The following is a 7550-nucleotide window of genomic DNA, read 5'->3' as shown; positions in this document are numbered from 1 at the left end:
ACATTGCGACAACATAATCAATCTATCTAGCAACGTAAATTTGGCAAGATAACATTAGCCTTTGTTTGATATAACAACGTTAATATACAACGGATTGCTACAGTTTGATTATAGTGAAGGAAAAGGTTTTTGAGAAAGGAAAAGGGAAAAGGAAAACTGAGTGCTTGCTAGCGTACGCACATAGCACTAGGTGATAAAATAAGGGTTTGTCATTTTCAGGTAATTGGATAAGATGGCACGATCCACCAACTAAATAATGTTTGGTTTCCAGAACTACTGGGTCCATTTTGCAGAGGTCATTTTGGCTCTCCATAGCAGAAAGTTACAGCAACCAGAAAAACAGTGCCCTTTATTTTCTTTTTAGAACTTGTTTTTTTCTACCCATGGACATCCACATGACTTGTCACATTCTACTCCATGTTGGTCCATCTGTACATCTTCATTGTGTCCTGGCACCATAATCTCATTTGTGCCTTTGTTTTGTCCTGGTGGGTAAATAAGATTAGTAAATGTGTTGCTCATGGTGTGTCGTTGGGTAACTCTCAGTCGTTGATGGGTTCAGCGATTACGCAGTTAACATTTCTCATTTTGCATAAGGTAAATATATCATTTTAAGTAGCTAGCTAAGTACCGAAATACCTTTAATCCGAACTTAACAACCATCTAATCAATTGGCCACTTTAAGGAGTTTCAACCGCTCACTTTTCCACTAATTAACAAGATCTTGTTCCTTTTTACTATATAAGATATGCTCCTTCCCAATTTGCTTTTTTTTCCCACAAAACTGCCTGCCTTTATGTATTAATCTACACGTTTTTAAGGAGGACCAACCATTACTTGTTAAAAGGGGATACAAATTAGGCACTATAGCTTCATGCAGCAGCCTGCATAGGCTACTCAAAAACGATTTGCCACAAGACCTAACTTTCATTTAAACTATTTCTTCCACCATCATAATTACCAACTGTTTGACAAGTTTGGCATATGAATAAATAAACTATATCCACAGGAGTTTTGCACTAAAGACTACAGATGTGGCACAGTTATTCATTGTGGGGGCACCTTTTAAATGTCTGTCTGAAATTTCATACGATCTGAATTTGGCTCAGATGATCATAATTAGTCAAACTCGGCTTCTGGTTAAAATTTCACCACATTGCTGTTTCATGGTCAATAGCAGGTTTTCATGACTATAGAGGTAGGGTAAAATGGCAATCGATGGGTTTTCACAGTGGTAAAAAAGAATGGTTGATAAAGACACATGATCTCCTGCCTATGCTAGACACAAAAGACTTTCTCAGTTCCTCCTGTACAGGCCTCTGCTGCCTTCTGCAGACAGGAACAGAAATAAGATGACAGAAAGAATCCAATAACATTATTTAGCTCAGTAAATCTTTTTTTTACACTGCAGATTAGGTTAAAAACCCATCAAATTTTACAGTCTTGTAGATGATTTCTTATCATACACTCATTCCAGAATTCCATTTCAAACCAAAATATGAGAGATGTAGCAGTATGGTTTTTTACTTAGAATATGACATGAATAGATGCATAATAACCCTGTAATCTGTTGAGGTTCATATTTCCCTTTTTTCTATTAGAAAAAAATTCAGATTTCCCATTTTTGGGAGAAAAACTTAGTTGCAACGGGGATAACACTGTTTTGTTATCCCCGATCAATAATGCTATGCCATGTAGAAATGTTATCACCCGTGTCATAGCGTTATTAACCAGGAATAACAAAATAGTGTTATCCCCATTGCATGCATATTAGGCCTGCACCATTGACTAGAATCTATTACTGCACTCTGCTGATTTGTCTCTTTCTCTTTATCTCAATGCAAAACCAATTAGTTTGATCCTGGAAGAAGCCTTCCCCGGAATGTGTGTATGCTGCACAATTATTCAAACCCCTGCATTCTGATAAACCTTATTATATATATTTTGTGATAGGCATGCATGCAATGAAACACTAACAGATAAAGTTAGAGAAAAAGCAAAGAGAGATATGTCCCTTTACCAAACACTTAAAAATTCAATGTGTCAGAAAAAAAGAGAAGGACAGGCCAATCTCTATGATTAGAAAAGAATGGCTTGAAAACCCTCATTAAATTTGGTTCAATCAATCCCAAAGATCCAGGGCCTTGTATTGTATTTACCAGTTGAACAAAATATACAGAGGTGATGGATGGAGAAGGGACAGAGAGGCCGTACAACCTACAGAGAAAATTGACAATCTGGAAGCTTCAAGTTGTTGTGCCATGTGAAGAAGAATAAGACATCCTACCCTCTCTTTGTATTGCAACCCTTCACAATAAAACCAACTGATTGCTTGCAAATAATTTGACAATCCTTTCAAAAACATGGTCCTACTTTGGATCTCCATACCTCTATGAAAAGAAAGTACAACAATCAAACCCATCTGGTTTTGTCATAAATGTATCAATTCCAACTTCCAAGTTGATGGGTAAATCAGGATATATTATTTTAAGCAAACATGTAGTTGTGCCAAATCTGACTTTTGATTACAAAGAGTAAATTGGGTTCATAAGGATCTTGATCAATCAAAGAAATCAAATTCAATGACAGCAAAAATGTAATGACCTATCCATCAGCAGTGAAGTCTTGCTATGCCTTATCCAGTATCCCAACCACCAGATATCAGCAATATGGATAATGTTCTTCTGAGTCTTGGACTAAAATCTATATAGACTGTCATGTCTCAAATGGAAACAATGAATCTGAGAGAGCCTAGGTTCTGCAGCATTAATGGAGTGGACCATCTATTATTCCTGCTTGCTGGTTCATTGAACAAGGATTAATTATCAGATTAATTATTGCTCTTACGCCTACTTATGCAATTAAGAAAAAGCATGAGGCGGAAAGAGCTTGTAGCTGAAGTGGTTAAAAACATTTACCTCTGCATCCGAGGTCTTAGGTTCGATTCCTCCATCCCCAATATCACTCATATAAAACAAAAAAAACCACGAGGCTCAGTTAAAGCCAACCCTGAATAACTCCGACTAGGGTCTCTGCTATTCAATTGGAGCAGATGAATTGGAGCCCTTTTGGCCTTTTTTTTATTATTGTTTCAATGTGGGTAAGAATTGAATTTGATCCCACATCCATTTTCAATATAGTTAGCAGCAGGACCCAATTGACCAAACTCATATTTTTCTTATTTTTTGACCGTAGACCCTACCCCCTATCGTCAATCTCTGGGCCAATCTGATTGGATTTTGATGAACTTGATTCTCTTCTGTTTACATCATTTTGACCACTGACCTGGAATGTATAAACTCCTTTTTCTCTCCAAACTCTCCCCCAACTGCCCATACCAGTGAAAGCTTAGTTTTGAGCGCACAACATGTGAAAAAATAGCCATCACTCTTTCTTTGCACGATGTGTAATGTGTCCTCCAAGTAAATTAAACCATGGATGATGTATGCTGTGACATCCACATTGCCTTAATTTTAGGAAATTAATTGTTTTACATTGGAAAATAAATAAATTATTACAATGGTCAACTTACATGTATAATGAATTATATATATGTGCATGAAAAATGCGATGAATCAGAAAGTAGTAGAATTTTAAATTTGGAAATCAAAGTTTTTTCTTTTTTTGGGTTTTTTTTTGTGCTTAAAAATTGATGTTCAAGATCAACAAAGAATCTTATATAGGATCACCATTGATATTGTCGTGAAGGCAAGGTAGTATCTGTGGAGGAAAATTTAAAATCATCTGGTTCATAATCAGTCGTATATATAATTATAAATTAGCTTTCAAGGGTCTGTAGATACGATTGACAAAGGGTGTGATAATAAAGAATAGACCATCAAACTGAAACACATAGAATTGAGTTTTCGAAAGCGATTTTGAGATAAATAATTCAACTCTTTTTTATGTCTATTTTCTGAGAAGCTTGTTTAAGTTTTATACCATTGCTGTGCTACATGCATTCTTGAATAAGTAATTTCTAAACTCTTTCAAATATGGTAGTTTGAAAGAAAAATGTTGGGAAAGAGTTAGGCTTGAAATATCTGCGTATCGGAATTACAGTAAGGGAAAGTTTTTTTTTTCTTGGTCAAATTGGAATAACAATACCAAGGCAAAAGCCAAAGTTACAAAGCCATAGTCCAAAGCTAAGAGCATCCACAGTGGGGGGTGTATATAGGGGTGTATGTTAAATATACACCCCGAGTCACCGGAATGGTCTCCAATGGTGAGATGTAAATGGATGTAAATATACATCACCACCATGGGGATGTAAAATAAAATGTATATTTACATCCATTTTTACATCTCTTGCAGGCGGGACCCACCCGAGAAAAGAGAAGAAAAATGAAGAAAAGTCAACATAAAAGGCTGGGACCCACGGCTACACCCCCGAATTTACACCCTCCAACTGGAGCAAAAAACATATTTACACCCCCAGAGGTGTAAAGGGGATGTAAAAGTGGCTTTACACCCCCAAATTTACACCCCCAACTGTGGATGCTCTAAAGGACAACCGCAACTAGAAAAACAAAACATACAAATACAAAGACTAAAGGAAACACGGGTAGAAGACTTAAGTAATGGAAATGTTAAACACCTCAAGTAATGGGAAGATTGATACTCGATATCAACCAATCACTCTTCAGTCATTTAGTTATGCACTTAAATTTGCAAGATGCAAAGTCATTTTCTAACTTCAAGTGCGTATCGGAATTACAATATGTTGGATTTGATGTTTCATCAAAGACTGAAAATCCCATATATTATAATTTAAAGCAATAGATATATGATCATGTGTTGTAATGATGGTGCGGGACTGTCTCATTGGATTTAAATTTAGGTTAACTTAACATCAGATTGACCCCTGAGACTGAGGAGTAGCCCTCCTATTATCAATTCAACTATATCTATACTAGGAAAGGTAAGATCTGAGGCAAATCGTATTGAGAAATAATTGGGGTTTGTTTCTCTATATAAACACTTTTTTATTTGTCTAGACTTTGACGGCCGGCATCATAATATACCTCCACAATTAGCAGTTTAATACTGTTAAATATTCCTCCATTTTTTTAAAATTAAATTTAGTTTCCGGTTTCGAATATAATTTTCTTGATAAAATTTATTATTATTTAGTAACTGCTCAAAATTATAAGAACGGAAGAAGGTTGAGCGACAAGTGGTAGTGGGAGGAAGAGGAAATCGAATCTAGGACCTAAGATGCGTAGGTAAATATTCTTAATCACTTGAGATACAAACTTCTTGCGAATGTAATATATTAAAGTTTTTTCTTTAAATCGTCAAAGACGAGAAATTTAAACTTTGTGACATTAATAGTTATTGTAAATCTTGAAAGCCTATGATAGCAATTATGGTTCACTAGTCTTTGTTAAGCATATTCAATCACAAATATTATGAAGTTTCTTTCTTTTAAACTGTCAAAGATGAGAAATTTAAATGCCGTGACGTTAATAGTTATTATAAATCTTGAAAAAGCTTATGATAGCAATTATGATTCACTATTCTTGTTAAGCATATTTAATCACAAATATTATTGTTGGATGTGCATGTACATGCCCTTTTCTTGCTTTCCTTTTTCCTCCCACTCTAGAAGGAAGGAAGAGAAACGGGACAATGTTTGAAATTATGAAGGTAGTCCCAAATATAGACTTGGGTATTTCTTAATTATTCTCTCTAATTGGCCGATCACTGATAAAATTTGGTCTACTCCAAATGTCTTATATGGCATGATCTTGGATTAATACATGGTTTACACTATAATTTATTATTCAAATGATTAAAAAAAGCAGTCTAAGATACATAACTTTTGGTTTCCCAATAATTCTTCTAGAACCAGAACATGCATGTCTTATATGGGATTGAATTAGAAACCTCCTTAAAATTTAAAAAAAAAAACAAAAACAGAATAAAGTTATCATATTTTAATATTATTATATATAAAATTTGAGAAAAAATTTTTAAAAAAAACATTTGAAAAATATGTTAAAGCGTTAGTGGCTAGAAATTAATATTCGAATAAAAGTATTATTATTAAAAGGGTTTAGAGCCATAAGTTGAACGTAGAAAAATTAGCATAAAAAAGTCATTTTCAAAATTATTGGATGTCGTGGTGGGAGATCCACCTAATTAATTAAGGATATTTGTTCTTTTCTCAGCTCGCTATTGTGCAGGTAGGTAAGCACTGATGCTGAGAGAGTGATTCACTTAGACTATAATCTCGGCAGAGTTGAAAGCTCAATCGAGTTTCAAGTTTGACAAGCAAACGAAAATACAATGAAATCAAATCACGTAGCACATGTTCTTATGAATTATATCTTTGACTTTGCAACTTTAGCTGTAATCAGTGACGGATTGAGAATTTTATTTATATGATGTTAATCAATGACGGACCCAGGAATTTTTATAGGGGTAGGCAAATTTTTTTTTTTTTGAGAGGAGATATATTATAAGCCTTTTTTCTATTGAAACAAAAATGTAAATAAAATTTTATAAATCAAACAAAGTCACATTACAAGCAAATATAACACAAAAAAGTACAAAATATAAATAAATATCAAATCAAACACATTGTCCAAAAAACTTAACAACAACAATTAAAATTGGAAATTGAATATATATAAATAAATTCAAGTTGCAAAAATAAAACATATATCAACAATCTCCAAAAAAATTCACCCAAACCCTAAATCATAAAAACTTAACAACAACAATTAAAATTGGAAATTGAATATATATAAATAAATAAATAAAAAAAATTACCGAGATTGAAGAACCCACTGAAGATAGGTTGGTACAATTTTTTAGAGGAGGAGAACTATTTCCTCTAGGCTCTCAAGGTTCAAATATGGCGTTTTGGGTGGCTAGAAGAATTTTTTTTATGTTTGCTCTCTGTGGGTGTAACCCAATATCAATATGATTATAATAGGTCAAGTTGGTAGAGCCTTAGCGTGAGTTCTGCTTCTAATCAAATTTATATAGGTTTGGATTGATATTTATTATTTCCTATATGCGTTAGGAGTGGGCTTATTTTAAATAAAGCTATTATTTACTTTAATTAAATTGGGTTATTATTAATTTATTATATTTATTTGGAGTAGTGGGCTAATATTTATTGGAGTATGAATAAACTTAACTATATTTAATATTTAAAAATCTTCCCCTAAGCCTAGCTATACATCCGCCCTTGATGTTAATACTGGGGCATAGTGGACTGCGAGCTAAATTGCTGAAACTAATTTTTTACTACGGACTATATTTGACAAAGTGAGGGCTAATACTATTAATAATTATTATGTTTGGGTGAATAAGTTGTATAAATTTGACAATGAAAGCTTAACAAAATGAAGTGTGGGTAGATGCTTATAGTTGGCCTAGCATAGGTTTGCCAGTGACTGTAAACCATGTTAAATAATTTTTATATTAATTTATTTTTTTGTTTATACATTGTTAAATGGATTGCACTTTTGTAACTATATTATTATGTAAATATGATCGAAAAATGTAAGAGATTTAGAAGTTAAATGGTTAAGAGC

The sequence above is a fragment of the Prunus avium genome, chromosome 8, assembly GCF_965620075.1.
Source record: "Prunus avium chromosome 8, drPruAviu1.hap1.1, whole genome shotgun sequence".
NCBI classification, from domain to species: Eukaryota; Viridiplantae; Streptophyta; class Magnoliopsida; order Rosales; family Rosaceae; genus Prunus; species Prunus avium.
The sequence above is the reverse complement of the archived record's forward strand: the minus strand, read 5'-3'. Positions refer to the sequence as shown.